Source organism: Aulonocara stuartgranti, assembly GCF_965226115.1.
Source record: "Aulonocara stuartgranti genome assembly, chromosome: 3".
NCBI classification, from domain to species: Eukaryota; Metazoa; Chordata; class Actinopteri; order Cichliformes; family Cichlidae; genus Aulonocara; species Aulonocara stuartgranti.
In genome coordinates, this window is record NC_138941.1 from 24,231,600 (window position 1) to 24,249,624 (window position 18,025).

At 40.2% G+C, this 18,025-nt stretch overlaps 1 protein-coding gene across 2 annotated transcripts in view; it reads left to right on the forward strand.

Moving 5' to 3' along the window:
• The first annotated feature begins 62 nt into the window (after window positions 1–62).
• Window positions 63–18,025, forward strand: part of ablim2 (actin binding LIM protein family, member 2) — a 93,673-nt gene continuing 75,710 nt past the window's right edge. Inside the window, exon 1 of one of the 2 annotated variants that reach the window (XR_014272357.1) lies at window positions 63–369. The gene's annotated coding sequence lies outside the window, so the exon portion shown is untranslated. Of the gene's footprint in view, window positions 370–3,295; window positions 3,351–18,025 lie in introns of those variants that run through there. The other variant, XR_014272358.1, reaches the window with a different exon arrangement.

Consider the following 18,025-nt stretch of genomic DNA (forward strand, 5'->3'; position numbering starts at 1 on the left):
TTGAAATGACGCACCGGACACTGCTCAATCCCTTCTTCTTTCGAGTTTGACACTAGCGTTTCTGCACCGTGCGCCCACACCCAACCTGCACCGTCTGCTGTACGGAGAGGCAGCGCAGTTCTGCAGTGTGTGCAGGACATTGTCCTCACGGTGCAGCTGTTTGTGGAAATCTGTGCGGCGTCAGCAGCCAGGCACAGCCGGACTCTCTGCTGCACTTTCCCGTGTAAACATCTCTCTGTCATTCATTCGGCTGGCTGCCACTGAAGCTTGCGCGCTTTGCATCCATGTACTGTTAATGTGGATAGTGACTTGTTTACTGTGCATCATCTGACTGGAGAATATATCTGACTGGCACCATGAGCAGCACGGGTAAGACCGATTAGACTATTTTACATTAAACACTGCGGTTTTTTAACTACACAAACGCAAATGTTTTAGTATTAATAGAAACATTCCAATAATATCTTCTATAATATCTTTTAAAAGGATCATCATAAAATCCAGTTAGCTGATCAATACTGTGTCTTTTCTTCTTTGTCTCAGGTAATGGTGCTTTTTTGTTTTTGTTTGTTATTATGTGATCAGGTGTGGAATATATGGTTAAAGTGTATTTATAATCGGTTAAAACATAAAAATAGTTCATTCCCTCTCTTTGCTGCAAAAGGGGCACCAGAACGCACCTAGATAACAGATTCTACATTAAAGACTAGAATCTGAAGTTTAGACAAAGCTTCAGCTTTAATCCCTTTGAGAAATGATATTATGTGGGTTAATTAGGTTGCAGCTACACCCACAGTGGCTTTGGTGGCTCTTTTCATCATGTGGCTCTGCATTGACTGTATGCCTCTGTGTCTACAGCAGGCCTGACTTCTGGTGAGGTGCTGCCAGCTGTGGCACAAAAAGGTTGATCGTTATTTGAAGTCTGTGTGTCGTGTCAACTAGGCAGTTAAGTGCCATTCTGGTTTGCTTGTGCAAATAAATCCAAGAGCTAAACTTGCAACACAAGTTCCACAATAATAAGTTCCTAATGCGATAAAGCTCCTCGGCATGAGGTGTGGCAGTAAATAAAATGTTGTTAAGACATAAATTTGCTTAAGGGTAAATTACAAATGGATGTGTTATAGCTCACAAATAACACACAGAAGATGAGTAGGCAGTCTCATAAAGGGATGGACAAGGTCATCAACAATGCTCAGGTAGGCAGTGGTGTTCAAACTCAGCTCAGCCTCCACAGCATGAGCCATTGATGCCAGCAGGACGGCTCCATCCTGACCCTATCATCCAAATGTTTTTTTCCTCTTTTGTTGAAGTTTGTGAGGCTGTGTGAACTGTAGTTTCCTGTTGTTAGCTGGCAGGAGTAACGCCTGTGCTGCTGCAGCATATCTGGTTCATAATTTGTGTTGCATTCAGAGATGCTCTTGGCTGCAACGAGTGGTTATTTTAATGACTGTAGCCCTCCTATCAGCTCAAAGCTGTCCTCTGACCTATGGCCAAGGTCGCTCACAGGCTATTTTCACTTTTTTGGACCATTCTCCGTAAACCCTGGTTGTTAAGGGAAACCCCAGTAGATCAGCAGTTCCTAAAATACTGAGACCAGCCCATCTGGCACCAACAACCATGACATGTTTAACGTTACTTCAAAGCACCTTTCCTTCATTCTGATGCTTGGCCTGAACCTCAGCAGGTCATTGTGATCATATGAACTGTCTGCCATGTGTGTGTATTTGCCATAATGAGTAGCTAAACTGCTGTACCTCACAAAGTGGCCAGTGAGTTAGTATCATTGCAGATGTGTACTCATGTTAAAAATTGTTTAAAGAAATGAGTAAACACTTAGGATTCAGACTACAACATATTTTTTCTACTTTTGGATTTTAATTATGTCAGTGAAAGGCTGTAAGCACAGCAGTCCCACCCAGCTGTTGTTCAAACACTGTTTGTGGGGGCAAAGACAATCAGAGGAAAGAGGGAGGGAGACTGGCCTTTAAGAGAAAGGAGCTAAAATTGCTCACTTTATGACTCTTGATGAAATGAGGCACCAAGGGCCAGTATAAATAATTATTATTTTGAGACTCTAGTAAGATGCACGTTTGATGATGCATACATGTTTCCCCGCCATTTCTGTTTCCTGATGTCTTTTACCAGATGTCAGATTTTAAAACTTGGAATCTGAGGCTGTCCAATCCAAAACAAGTAGAAATGTGAGTATTAGTAGGGAAAGAGATTGGGTTCTTCAAGACAGGAAAATGGACTGTCCTCAGCTTCAATGAGGAAACCGTGGCTGTTGGAGGCATTAATGAGAGTGCTGCAGTGTGCACACCATTATAATCTGATGGAGAAAGAGACAACCCTGAGATGGCATTACTCTGCGACTTTGTCACCTTTCTGTGTGATGCATTTTGATAGATGTAACTTTTTAGCTGATGAAGAATGTTGGTAAAATATGTGATTAGGGATTCAGATCTCTACCTAAGCATGCTGACAGCTGGTCTGCACACACAGGATCAGTATGCTTCTGATAAACAGCTTTATCTGTTGAAGAGGTGCTGTTGTATTTCAGTGTGTTTAGCTAGCAAAAAAAGTCTATTTCGAAGAGATGTGTTCATTAATCTTTACAGAGGGTGTTTCTGAAAACAAGGAAGCTTGGAGCACTGGCAGCTTGTTTTGATGATTGAGCATGTTATTGGAAAACGAAAGTTATGTTTTGAGATATTTTCCTTTCACTGGATTAAGTTGATTTTTGATATTTTCCAGATCACAATCCCGTTACTGTCCTGTTCTGACTTTTCCCCTTATCTTAATCTCATTGTAAAATAATGTTAAGAATTCCAAGTCTACTATCTGGCCCTGCCATAGTCCTACATTACTGTGCAAAAGTCTCAAGCCAATCCTCATTTTTTCATATTTTTCTGGGAAAATAAGTGATAAGTGCAACAATTTCTTGAGCCATGTGCAAATATCATTGGAAACACAGTACAGAAGGCAAAACCAGGGTTTGTACAAGTCTTGGTATGACCACATTTATTCTTCTTTAACTAATTTTCAGGAATAGTTCTCTAGTTTTCTTGCTTCTTGTGTGTGTGTGGGATTGCAGCTGCCAAATAGCAGATCTCAATAGGCAACATATTTAAATGTCCTTCAGCTGTAAGATCATAATCCAGCTTTAATGTGTTAATTACATATGTATGTTTAGCATTTTTGACTCTTTTATCCTGAGGTACTGGTCACATTTCACCAAACAGTGAAACAGACAAACCTGATTCATTCTTTATCTCAAACCACACTGTCCTTCCAGAACCAGTGTGACCCAATGGGACTGTTCATAGATGAAGTTCCAGGCCTCAATTCAGGTAATGTTCTTAAGAAAAAATAAAGAACTAAGGAAAGAGAGATCCACAGTGCGGTTGTCTAGTAACTAGAGCAGGGCGATATGACCAAAAATATTTATCACGATTTACATTTGAAAATTTGCGATAACGATATAACTGACGATATAATTGAAACTAGACAAAATACTCTTTATTATAAATAAACTTTATTAGTGCAAAAAAAAACGAACAAAAAAAGCCCATCAATGTATTTTCACTTAAGCAAGCAGCTTTTTTAAGTGCATTAAAGTTATATAAAAATTTAACAGTGCAAATGCAAATTCCTTGCTGACAGTTTAACCAAAAGGCATTTCCAGTGGAAACTGGCCGACATATCCTCAGCATAACCATGTATAATATCCACAAAACCTAAAAAGAGGTTATACACACACAATACGGTAATATTATGTTGAAGCACAGTACGTATCACTCCGCGAGGCTCCGCCTACGATAGCCGTAATGCTCCGACAATCCATCAAGCGGTGCGGCTTCATAGCTTAGCAAAGTCGTACTAAAACATTTGACAGATTTTCGAGCGCCGTGTACATAAAACCGTTTCGAGGTCAGTAAACACAACCAGAATTCATACATAAGGCACACGGGATTATAAGGGGCACTGTCGATTTTCAGAAAAATCAAAGGATTGATTTTAAGTGTGCCGTATTTTCCAAAAAACACGGTAATAACGACGGCCCGCTAGCATGCTCTACCAAAAATAGTGCTTTGTTGTGTATCTGACGGATGAAAGCCAAACCAGTCCCACACCACTGAAGTTGCAACATTTTTACAAACCAATCCTGGTTCATCCGTTTCATTCAACGATCCACTTTCGCTCTTCTCATTCTTCGTCGCCGCCATGTGCGTATGTAAACAAAGGCACTGCGCATGCGTATTTTACACATATTCTATCGCGATATTTCATTTTCTTATCGTTGCCCAGCATTACACCGGTATTAACGTGAACGGTATGATATGGCCCAGCCCTACTAGTAACACTTGAATTTGACACTATGAAGATTCTTGGGCTCGGGATATGACCAAGTTAAAATAAACCTCTTAGAGATGATGAATATACCCTGACAGAAAGTCTTTCGTTTTCAGATCAGTCTGCGTTCTTTCAGTTCCATAAAAATACAAGTAGATGCATGAAGGAGGTACAGTAGGTTCAGAGTTACAGTAGATTAGGTTATTTCCAGGCCTTGTAATCAAGGTATTTCCTAAGCTGGAACACATTGACAGCACTGATCCCCCTAACCACAGTGGAATCAGTGACAAAGAGGGATGGAACATCGGTGAATTTGCCTGTTAATTACAGCTCAGATTACGCCACAGGTCACATGAAGAGAGGTCTAATCAATACTGTTTCTTACAGTTTTCTCCTAATATGAACCTGCTGACCTCTTAATGATATCCTCAAGGCCAAATGTTCAGAACCTAAAACAAGTTTATGGAAATAGTCCTATCAAAACACATTATGGCTAGTGGAAATTGCTTCTAGGCTGAACTTTCACTGATTTTAGTGACCCTGACTATGACCACAGTCTACACAGGCTCAAAACCAAGTGTCTTTTCAGCACCACCCTTGACAAATTAGAAAACCAAATCGGGAAAGCCTTCTGGCACTTTAACTTTAGTTATAGCGGAATTTAGTGAGATCGTTCTGTATTTCATGAATTAACCTATTTTTTGTTTCAGAGTTAGATCCTTGTTAGTCTGATGTTTGTGCTACACTGGGCTGCGCTCTGTAAGCTAGGCTGCTAAGCTACATTTAGCCTACAGAGCTAGCTGCTTTTCCCTTTAAATAGCAGGATTTTTTCCAAGACTTGATAAACTAAAAATCTTTTAGAAAAATATTCAATTGTTTTTGTTTTAGTAAGAGTTTTTCTTTGGGTCTGTTTCCAATATATTTCCCCAACTATAAGTTAGGTTTAACAAAATTCAGCATTTCAGTTCAAGTTTAGTGGTTTTACAATAAAAAAAAAAAAAATTATTATAAATTTTAAACATTTAGAACCTACGAATAAACAAAGAGTATAACAAACAACACAATACATAATATCTAAATAATTTCATAATTGTAGAAGAAGAGCATTGTGGAAACGCTACCAGGAACCTTCGGATAAAGTTGGCTACAACAATGAAAAACAGTTCATCATTTATCCACATCTGCCTGCAGAATGTCCCTCATCCACAGTTCACATTGCTCCACTTCAGTCTTCTGCTCTTTGCAGCTCAGCTCTTCAGCTTCACCCATCTGATTTGGCTGCTCTGCTCCAGATTTGCTCTATTCTTTGCTCAGATTAGTTCTCCACACTCTGTGTGTCTGTAATCTGCTCTGTCATTCCAACTACAGTATACTAGCCGCTATGTTCATGGTAACACATGGGTAACAGGTGGCTGTCGGGTAATTACTAATAGTTAAGTGGCTAACATTAATGTGTGCACAGGCCAGGTTGTTGAAACCTGACCTATGAAACTCCTCCTAAAGTCATGCTTGGTGTACATGAACATTAACTACTTGAGCTGTTAATGAGTTGAGGAGCTGTGTGTCTGTCTGCAGCCCTGCTTGTAACAGAGGTTACCATTGTGTCTATGACCAAATTATGTGGGAGTGGCAACATGGATAACATTTTGTTTCAGTTTATTTACATGTTTTATTTTATTTTTTAATCTCCACAAACTCATGCAAACTGATGCTGTTGCACACCTAACGCTGTGCATCATTGCAGAATATTTCAAAATCTTCTTACCACTGAAAAATAACATTGGCACCAGCTAAGGCGCAGGAAACTTTGAGTACAAGCTAATGAGCAAACATTCATGTGTAATTATAATTTTTGGCATTAGTCACAGTTTTGCAGAAACGTTGCTTCCACCTTCCTCTGTGCAGTTAAATAATGTGTCTCACAAGACAGGAGGTGCAGCATTGTTTTGTGCTTTCTGCCCTCTGAGGCATGTGCCTCCAGGGTGTGTGTGTGTGTGTGTGTGTGCAGTTGATTGTTTGTGTGTCGAGAATGGGGATATCGTTTTTTCTTTCAGTAAGTTTTTTCCTCTGCAAGTGGAGAAGAAGAAAGTGTTTTAATATGTGGAGATGATACACAAGCATGCATATGTGCTTATATAAATAGGAACAATTTGTTTCATCTGGGATATGAGTCAGTATAGGTCAGTAACTGATTTAGTTACTGTGATAGATCGCAATAATGATAATTAAATAATTATCATTGAATCAAATTTTTTTATAATCACCAAATTAGTATTGTTAAATGATCAGAAAGTTCACTTCCTCACAAAAACTTTTGCCATTGCAGAGAACAGTAAAGAGGGACCACTGAGCAGTATTTAGAACAGCTCATGGTGGATTGTAAATCATGATCAAAGCTGTAGTCCACAAACATGTCTCAGACCCTTTTCACATCTGTACGAAGATTACAGATGTTACTAACAACATAAGTAATGGCTCTGAGCTTTTCAAGTGATACTGAAGCAGCTTTATACAGTTATGTCACCTGTAACAAAATGTAACTGTAACAAATCTGCAATAGCCTTTTATGTGTTTTGGGAAAGATCGCTTGTGGTCATGCTCTTGCTGCTACAATGGTGACCCAGAAGTGCTGGATGAAAAAGCAGTTGACCCAGCAACTGTGTTGCTGATCTAGAGAGACACCATAGCTCTTCTTACTGGGATAAATACTGGCTGAACTCCGTGGTGCTAAACCCCTGACCTGGGGCTTCAGAGCAGTGATTAAACTTGCAGTGTGGTGTTAGCTTGTGGCATTTCTCTGCAGCCTGCTGTTTTACGTGGGCCTTTGATGAAGGCAGGAATGGCTGGTTGTTTATTCCGTGTGACTCTACAGACATTTCAGTGTTTCGGATCGAAGCGCAAATATTACATCTGTAAAAATTACTCTTGTACTTCAGTAGGAACAATTCCACAACTTTATTTAGTTTCAAGGTGAAAAGTGAAATAGAGTGAACACAGATAGATTTGGACCAAATGCAAACTTGATCAGATAGCTAGCCAAGTTAGCCCTGGCCTTTTTTATCTATTTATCTATTCATCCATCTTCTTCCGTTTATCCGGGGCCGGGTTGCAGGGGCAGCAGCCTAAGCAGGGAAGCCCAGATGTCTTTCTCCCCAGCCACCTCTTCCAGTTGTCCGGGTGGACACCAAGGCATTCCCAGGCCAACCAAGAGATATAATCTCTCCAGCGTGTCCTGGATCTGCTCCGGGGCCCAGAACACCTCATCCAGGAGTAGGGATGGGTATCGTTTAGGTTTTATCCGATACCGGTGCCAAATCGGTACTTTTGAAACGGTGCCGGTGCTCAAACGGTGCTCAAACCGGTGCTCAAACTGGTGCTTAAAGAATGGAGAACACAAAATTGGTCCAAAAACCTCTCATGTTCAGCTGGTTTTTTGTAAAAAGATAAAAATGTTAGCCTTTTCTGCAGCTATGGGGCATAAATGGTATCACTCTTGGCTGGAAGCAGTGCTTAAACAATGGAAAAAACACAAACTTTGTCCAAAACCTCTCATGTTTAACTGTTTTCCACTTTTTCTTTGGTCATTTTAGCCTTTTTGGCCAGGGTGAAGGGAGTATCTGCCATCAAACAAGAAGACAGCCGCATGTAGCTATGATGATGTTTGCTAGTTCACCTTACATGCATTAATGTAATAACGTGGTTAGCCTACTCAACGTAAATTACACACGAACAACATTAAGCTACTCACACAGAGAAGAACGGCTACTGTTGCCATCATCATCCGTCATCATTTCTGCTACACTGGCAGGGCTACGGGCCAGGACTCTCCTCTTCGGGGGTTTTGGGGGATATTGCTAACTCCGGGTCAGATAACAGGCAACCCACGCACAGTAGATGCGCTCGGTGTGAGGTCTCGCAGCAAGCTATCAAATACGGCGCATTTCTGGGCTTTTAAAAAAACCGCTATGCGTCGCCAGGTGTTTCATCGGATTTGAGCTGTTACCTCCTTTGACAGTATCACAGTATCAGCTTAAAGCACTTGTTGCAGGCTGCTGAGTTTGCATATTTTGCTGTGAAGTACAGCCAGACTTTTGACCGCTTCGCCTTGGGCATTTTTAATCTGTAGCTCTGCTCTAAAAGAACGTACGTACCTGGACCCGCCTACTATCCTCGGAAACGTAAAATGATTGGCTAGAAGTGTATCACAGCTCAGGAAAAAAAAGCACCGAAATAAAGCACCGAAATGTGTGCTGCTTTTCGGTCTGGTTACTACCGTTTATGTCAGAACCGGTGCCATCATGGCACCGGACACCGGTACCCATCCCTACCCAGGAGTTGACCAGGAGGCATCCTTGTCAGATGCCCGAACCATCTCTGGCTCCTTTCAATGTGGAGGAGCAGTGGCTCTACTCTGAGCCCCTTCTAGTTGGCTCACTTCTCACCCTATCTCTAAGGGAGGGGATTTTTTACTTTGGATAAATACTTAAAATTGTTCTATGAAATGTATTATATTGTATTATATTAGATGCTGGAGTCTATTCCAGTTACCATAGGGCGAGAAGGAACACCATTGGCAGGTCACCAGTCTGATGGCAGACTAACACAGAGAGACAGACAACCATTCACACTCACAATCACACTTATAGGCAATTTAGAATCACTAATGAACCCAACCCCACTAATTGCATGTCTTTGGACTGTGTAAGGAAGCCCGAGTACCTGGAGAGAAAAGACAAATGAAAATATTAATCTCAGTTTATCTTGGAATCGAGAAACAAAACAACACTTGTGAAGTCTGTAGAAGAGAGCTGCTGTATACAACTGCAACCGTAAAGTGACTTTTTATTTGAAAGGAAACTAGCACCCTTGCAAAGATTTACAGTATCAGTAAAAGACTGACTTTTTCCCCCTTAGGAGGCCAGCATGACCTCTGCAGACAGCATGCCAAGCCACATAGTCAGGATTCTTCATTTTACTCTCATTTGTGACAAGATGCAAACTTTATTTTTGTTCAACTTTAAACTAACAAATTGTAAAAGTTAAAAAGTTGTAAATCGCAGATCTGCAGTGGATTTGATTAGATTTACCTCAGCAGTGGATAATCTTGTGGTGACAGTCACTGTGTCAGTTCTCCATTGTGGATGTATGGTCCTTGTATGATATCCATCCATCCATCCGTTTGCTTCCACTTATCCTTTTCAGGGTCGCAGGAGCTGGAACCTATCCCAGCTGTCATAGGGCAAGAGGCGGGGTACACCCTGGACAGGTTGCCAGTCTGTCACAGGGCTAACACATGGAAACCATTCATGCTCACATTCACACCTATGGGCAAGCCGGAGTACCCGGAGGGAACCCACGCAAACACGGGGAGAACATGCAAACTCCACACAGAAAAACCCCGGCCTGATGATGAAATTGAACTCAGGACCTTCTTGCTATACAAGACATTTTTTTGAAATTCATTTAGCAAATCTACAGTCTAGAATCTTTTACTATTTTCTTTGGAAGTGGCAGAAAATGTAGGAAAACTCTCGACTGTCATCATTGGTGGGTTACTCCACATCTCTTCAATGGGTTAAAGGAAATCAATGAAAGCCTTTTTTTAGCAAACCATGTCGTGCTGACCCCAAACAGAGGAGCTTGCAAGTTTTACTATTATGAAACACTACTCTGCCAAGTGTGGGATGCTCCAAAAAAAATCCACAATTTGCAGACAATTAAGAGACAGGATGCATTTGTACTGTCTTCAGAATAAGTTGTGTTAACTTACTATCCCATTAGTGACTAAGTGAACTTGGTATTGTCCATACCACTGAATTATTTAGGGCACTATAGACAACTGTGACTTTCAATACTTTTAGTGCACTGTAGAAAATGTGTTTTCACATATGCACTGCGTATTCAGCACCCAGCGTTGTATGCAACCAAGCAAATATCCAATACAGTCACATTGCCAGAAGATTCCTGCTAATATTCTGATGCTTTTACAGCTAACAAATGCACATTGTGTGCTTCCTTGTGTGTGCTCTGTCCAGGCACATACTTGGGTGTGTTGCACTTGTGTGTATTAACCTAGATGCCAAAGTCCTGGATTGGATTACTGCTATGTCGGGAGAAAGACAAAGATCAATTCACTTTCACCTTTGTGTGTGTGTGTGGTGTTGTGCTATGCTGTGATTGATCATTGCTGGATTGCTGGCTGACAAATGTTGGTCACATTTCTGTGAATGGATATAAAATATACTTTAACAGGGTCTGCAGTATCTTTGTGCGCAAGCTGAAGAAAAACAAAATGTTTTTATTCCTGTCCCAACTGTTTCTTCAGCAGCATCAAAAAACTAACTCCACCCTCTCTCTTCCTGTTTTTATATCCTTGTTTCCCTTCTCCCTTCCTTTCCTTTACCCTCTCTCTTGTTTCTTTACTTCCTTTGCTCCTCTGCCCCTTCTTCTCCTTTAACCCTTTTGCCCTCTTTTGTCTGTTTGATGTCATTTCCTCATGTCTCCTCCATCCTCCTTTTACCACTTATCTCCTTCATGTCCTTCTTGACTTGTCTACTTCCTACCTTTTCAGTCTGTTTATTTCACATGTTCTATTTTCTCCCCCTTTCTTTTCCTTTCCCTTTCTCTCTTCTTCCATTTCCTTTGTATCTCTCAGACTCCACCTTGACTGAACTAATTAACCAGACTCGCATTATGGGTCATGCTTTTCTGAAGAAGTTTCAAAGGAGGACCTTAAATGGGTTAGATTAGTGATTTTTTTGTCTGCTGGCAATTCTCTGCTGTAGACTGGAGGAAAAATACTGTGATGAAAGAGATTTTCTTCAAGTTGCACTTCTGTGGGGATCACTAATCCTGAACATCAGCATTAGGGTGCAGTGCTTTGTCTTTGTCTGAGCTCTACTGGGTGTGATCATGAGGACCACACTTGGATAGCAATGTACTCACTTAAGATCTAAATATTGCTATGCTAAATAACCCCACCCCTAATTGCATGGGGTTAGGGCTGCCACAAACGATCATTTTGATAGTCGACTAGTCACCGATTATTTTTGCGATTAGTCGACTAATCAGATCATCATCCATTGGACGTAAAACTACAGCTTATTGCACCAGCAGCATCTGCTCATATAACTATCATTAGCTTACAGCTTTAAGTGTTTAAGGTCTGTGCTAACTAAAAATAAAGACAAGATGATAGTTTATTAAATTTTAATGAAATTTGCAGATTGTTTCGGTGAAGTTTAATGAACTCCTTGCTATCTAAAATATAACAGGACACTGGAGTAAATTCTCCAGCATCTCACACTTCTGATAATCAGCTGTCTGCTTGACGTTTATTCAGCTGTGTAAAAACTATAACTTTAATCTCAGACAAACTGATTTACTCAGGAACAAATAAAATACTAAAAAAAAAGCCAAACAATAACATTTTAAGTTATCTAAGTGACTTATATATATTTAACCTGAGTAGCGAAAGACGGCGGTGGGTTTGAAAACGATTTGCGGGGAGTCCGGTGTTCTCACGGCGCTAGTGAGCCTAGCCCCCGGCTCGCTAACGAGCCAGTGGGTAACAGATGTCTCCGAAAACGTTGGAGCGCTTTTGAAAATATGTGGTGTCCTGATAAACTGAGCAGATATTTGAGGTTTACACAGCTACATTCTCGCCTGAAAATATGTTAAACGTTTATTTTGTGACCCAGAAAGAATAATAAGAGTAACATTAAAACTAACTAGCTGCTGCCATTGTTGGAAACTGCGCTGGGCCGCGCTATGAATTCTGGGACACAGCTGCTTCTTCTTCTTCTTCGCGGTTTAACGGTAGCTGACATCCTTGTACATGCAATGCTGCCATCTTCTGTTTCAGCCCGTTATTACACTCTTAAATCCTGCCACTTATTCCTGCGTCTTTTGTGATCTTACAAAGCTTCAAATGACGCGTCGACTATTAAATCAGTCGTCGACGATTTTGATAGTCGACGTAATCGTGACTAGTCGACAAATCGTGGCAGCCCTACATGGGGTGGCCTTAAACTGGAGGATGTTTATGCTATTAATATGCATATATTTTAACAATAAAAAAATATACAAACACAAAGAGCCAAGGTAATAAAAATGTATGCCTTCTATTCAAAATTATTTATTTTAACCAACGATATGAATTAAAATAAAGCTTGAAAGGTACAGTGTGTAAAATCTCACAGTTAGATCTCGGTAGATTGCAGTCAACTGGTTTCTTTGTATTAGGGTGCAGTAAATAGTCCTCCTGACTATCTAACTGTCTAACTAATTATATTTTACTCCTGCACAGTTGGCGTGGAGCATCCGTAATTTCATTGTATATGTGCAAGGACAATAAAGGGCTATTGTTCTATTTTATTTCTTATTCTATTTGTTAGAAAAGAAGAAAAGGTGTAAGAAAATAGGTTTTTATGCCTCCCAATTAAAATGCATAATCCCAGCTATGGTGGCTGCTCTAGGACAAACGTGTTTTAGTCAGATCTAAGGAGCTTGGAAAGAAAAGCATCTGGACTTCTTTAAGTTGCGTCTTCAAACAACTGAAAGAAGACCGGACGCGTTTCTTTCCAAGCTCCTTAGACTACGATGACCTCAGGCCCTCCAAGGTTTGGAGGCCTATCTCCACCCACCACCACTTCCCCTGCCGGTGGCGGACTCCCTCAGGTGTCGGTGTGTTGATGGTTCTTTGTGTCTGGGGGTGGGCGTCCGGGTACACACCGGCTCACTCCTTGGCGGCCGCTTGTCGGGGCCTGGGGCCTGGGGCTCGCTCGGGCCCCTTTGGAGGTGGGGTGCCCCCGGCCTCTCGGCCTAGGGCTCGGTCACTCAGGCGCAGCTGGGGGCCGGCGGAGCTCACGGGCGCGTCACTGCAACCCCCCCTGGCTTCTGCTCCGCGGCTGCTGAGTGAGCCCTCATCTGGGACTCTCCTCAGCTCTTACTGGAACAGTGGCGCGGCTGCCCCTCTGTTGGTCTTCCATGGTCTCTTGTGTTCTGGGGGCCTCTGGATGTCTGGAGTTTTGATCTCCTCCATACCCGCTTCACACCCTGGAGGACGGGGCTGTGGCCCCCCCACACTCCCTAGCAGATCATTACATGGAGAAACCTTTGGAATGCAAGCATGCTGATCCACACAGGTATGCACACATGGGTATTCACAGACGCGGACTAAAGCTTTCTTGGCTGCTGCCTCAAAGCACACTGTGCGCTGTCTATCTTGCGTGCTGCACAATATCGTTTATTACTTAGTAAATACTGATATCTATGACTAGCTAGTTTATTGTGATGGTGCTTTGTTTTCTCTATTATTATGTTGCTCTTTGTTGTTTGCTGTCTCCTCTGTTTGTTTGTTTGTTTGTTTTTTTTTTCTCCATACAGGTGACCCAGGAGTTTTTTTTTTTTTTTTTTTGTCTCTCTTCCCCCCCCCTTCTCACTGTCTCTTCTCCCCTTGGGTTTTCTTTCTTTCTCTCCCCCTCTCTCTCTCATTCATTCCCCCTGTCCTATTTATTAAAAAAAAAAAAAAAATGACAAAGGATGAACTGAAGCTCTGCCATCACGTAATGTCGCATACTGCTGTTTCTGATGTCATTTAAAAAAAAAAAAAAAAAAAAAAGAATGTAACCACCAAAGCATTAACTGTAACAAATTACTGTAAACAACCAATAAATTGAGTATAGTAACGTGCAAAAAAAAAAAAAAAAAAAAAAAAAGACTACCCAATAAATACAGATATAGTGACGTGCAGGAAAAAAAAAAAAAAAAAAGACTAAATAGTCCTTTGATGACTGAGAACAGACATAACGTGTTTTCATGACCAAGAGTGATCAAAAACGTTAAATTTAACTGTATTTCATAAGGCTCATGGCAAGCTGCTTTCCATTTCCTCACAACAGCTGTACCCAGGCAGTCTGTTTCTACAGTTCTGTATATATTGCACTTTATAAATTATTAGTATTACCATATTGTTTACAATATATTTTGTTTGATACATTTAGTAAATAAATAGTAATAAAAGACAGACATTTGTCAGTTAAAGATTTTGTGGTATTTGATCTTACCCCAGAGTTACCTAAAAAAATCTTTCATACATTTAATTTAATGTAACATTCAGTTTGAATGTTAACTCATAAGGCGTGCTGCATATATAGTCGCCATTTACATAAAACACTATTAGCGTTAGCATCTTATCTTGGTGCTCATCTTTCACTGTTTTAGATGACTATAAAGCAATCACTGTCACTAATACATACCTGCTGATATGTATTTCTAATTAATTAATTACATTTATGAGAATTCTTTCAGTTTGTGGAAGTATAATATTCTTCATAGTATTACAGGTTTGTTTGTTCATTAAACTATTAAACTTAAACTTATACAGCACAGAGTACTTACATACAGTAAATTAAACTGAGTGTTTATACATTTCTGAAATGCAACCAAATAAACAGAGAAATATCATGAGATCATAATCAAGGTCTTTTATATATTTTAACCCTAATACAGAGTCTGGTTCAATCTCAATATCCAGAGAGAGGGTATTTTAATATATCTGCAATTTGACTTTGTATTTATAATGTGCACCTTTGTGCACATTTCACTTGTTACCTTTACACATTTTCACTGTCGTATTGCAATGGTAAATGCAAAGGTTGGACTTTGCTTGGTTAAGATCAGTCTTAGGGAAGCATCTATATCTTGAATTGGTTCAGTTTCTCTTACTTTGTTATTTTGCTTTAAATTGGCCTCTTACCAACTACTTGGTTGGGTTTAGCTGCTCCTCACAACATTAACCCTCCATGTTGAAAAATAATTCATACCTGCTTCATTTCAAAGCATCCCTGTGTGATGAATTGAAAGTGTGACCCATTGCCACAATCAATCATGTCACAGCTCTGATCCCAAAGCATATCTTGTGTTTGTTCTATCATTTAAGAAAAGTCAAAAAGTATATGAAGACATTTAAGATTAAAAGCCTTAAACAAATAGTGTTGACTATCATTGTAACTTCATGCTAACAAAAAAGGAAAAGAAAAAAAGCAGTTAGAATGACCGCACTTAGTAAACGGAAAGAATATTTATTTTAAAAAGGAGAACCTTGATACAGCAAATTGATAAGTATAACATGGCTTTATTGCCCTTAAACAGGGTTTGCCTCCTCTATGTTAGTGCCAGTAGCAGCTCTTGTGTGGTTATTAAAGCAGGGAAGAAAAAGAGGTCAAGAAACATTTGCTGTAGTGAGCTGGTTTTAGATCCTCCTCTGGCCTTCATCTGTCCGGATATATAATCTGATGGGTGTTTCCACATGTTTAGATGCACTAAGACACACAAGTGTACACTACAAACAGCAGCTTTCCATCAGTGGAGGTTTCAGTTTATATTGTCTCCTGCACTGTTTATTACATTTCGGTTGCAGAACTAAATATCACTGATATACTGTTGACTCGGCGTGTCAGTTGAACACAAATCTATCTACAGGCTCACAAAGAGAGTGCTGAACAACCCTGCAACCCAGATTAGAGAAATTGTGACCTTGGAAATTAAGATGCTAAATGGTATCGCTAAATTTCTGCCCATTCATCCACTTTAACAGATACAGACTATAGGTCTCTAAATTCCAATATACAGATACACAAAATAATAAATATTGTGTTACCTTGTATGCTGTATCCAGGAAGGCTTGATTTAAAACTAAAATTCAATGGGAAATCTTAACAGGCACTAAACGCTAACTATGGATTATTACAGTCTGTGAAAACCCCTGATCCTGATTAGGGATTTTGGCTTGGGTTTGAAGCCCACAGATTTCTAACTATCTGCACTGGAATTTGGATTCATGAACTTTAAATGCCAGTTTTGTATTCACCAGGATTTTCAATTGGGTTTGCAGAGTATTTGTACATCGGCATGCACATTTTCAGTTTGTCGTACTAAAGTTTTTGTGTCTTACAAGACATTGAAATAAAAACTTTGCCCACTAGGGAGTGACACCATTTCTTTAGCTGGACTGGACAGAGGGAGGTCCATAGCAACATGTTAAAACTTAAACCTTCAATCGTTTATAAAATTTGAAAACTTATCATTTAAGTTTGTTCATCATGTGTCACGCTAAAACAACAACGCACTAGAGATGACCAAAAATATTTGTCACGATATACATTTGAAAATTTGCGATAACAATATAACTGACGATATAATTGACACTAGACAAAATACTTTACAACTCCACAACTTTATTAGTGCAAAAAACCCCATCAATGTATTTTCACTTAAACAAGCAGCTGTTTTTTTATGCGCATTAAAGTTATATAAAATTTAACAGTGCAAATGCAAATTCCTTGCTGACAGTTTAACCAGAAGGCATTTCCAGTGGAAATTGGCCGACATATCCTCAGCATAACCATGTATAATATCCACAAAACCTAAAAAGAGGTTATACACACACAATACGGTAATATTATGTTGAAGCACAGTACGTATCACTCAGCAAGGCTCCTGCCTACGGTACCCGTAATACTCCGACAATCCATCAAGGAGTGGGTTTGTAGCTTAGCAAAGTTGTACTGAAACATTTGACAGATTTTCGAGCGCCGTGTACATAAAATCGTTTCGAGGTCAGTAAACACAACCAGAATTCATACATAAGGCACACGGGATTATAAGGGGCACTGTCGATTTTCAGAAAAATCAAAGGATTGTGTTTAAGTAATAACGACGGCCCGCTAGCATGTGCTACCAAAAATAGTGCTTTGTTGTGTATCTGATGGATGAAAGCTAACCCAGTTCCACACCACTGAAGTTGCAGCATTTTTACAAACCAATTCTGGTTCATCCGTTTCATTCAACGATCCGCTTTCGCCCTTCTCATTCTGCGTCGCCGCCATGCTTTTTCCGCCATGTGCATATGAAAACAAAGGCCATGTGCATGCACGTTTTACACATATTCTATCGCGATACTTCATTTTCTTATCGTTGCCCAACATTATACCGGTATTACCGTGAACAGTATGATATGGCCCAGCCCTACAACGCACTCAGAACATTTTCAGCTGTTTTCCCCGACGTTTCCTGTTAAGCCCCTGTCTAGTGAAACTTGACACTTCCTCGAGATGTTACACATTAAAACAATTTAAAACAGCTGCAGAGCTTTGACTATTGCTGAAGTCAAGATCATCCTTGTAGTATGCCATATTTCTTGTGTTTGTTTGTTTTTTCTCCTTTCATCTTGTCCCCACAAACTGACCACACATTTGTCTTAATGTCTTGCATCTTGGAGGGAAGGACATGTTTTGGGTTTCTAAAGGGGAACTACTTTTTGCTTAGTGCGGTTTAACTCTTCTTTATAAATGGGAGATGGTGCATTGCAGAGGCACACACACACACGGGTGCTTACACACATATTTGCAGACAGAAAGAAGGAGGTTCTATGATCCCTCAATGGGCTTTCTTGTGGCATTATCCTTTATCTGCCCCTCCAGTACCCCCAGTTTTATAGTCATCTAAACCTTTGATGTGAAGCTCTTTATGATAGCACAGTTCACTTTAGTGCTGTGAGCTAGTCAGGTATTAACCTTTCCTATGAGAGTTACAGAACTGCAGCATAGAGTATTAAATACTTGTTCATATGTGATATAATTGGTTACAAATCTAGGAAAATGCAGAAAGT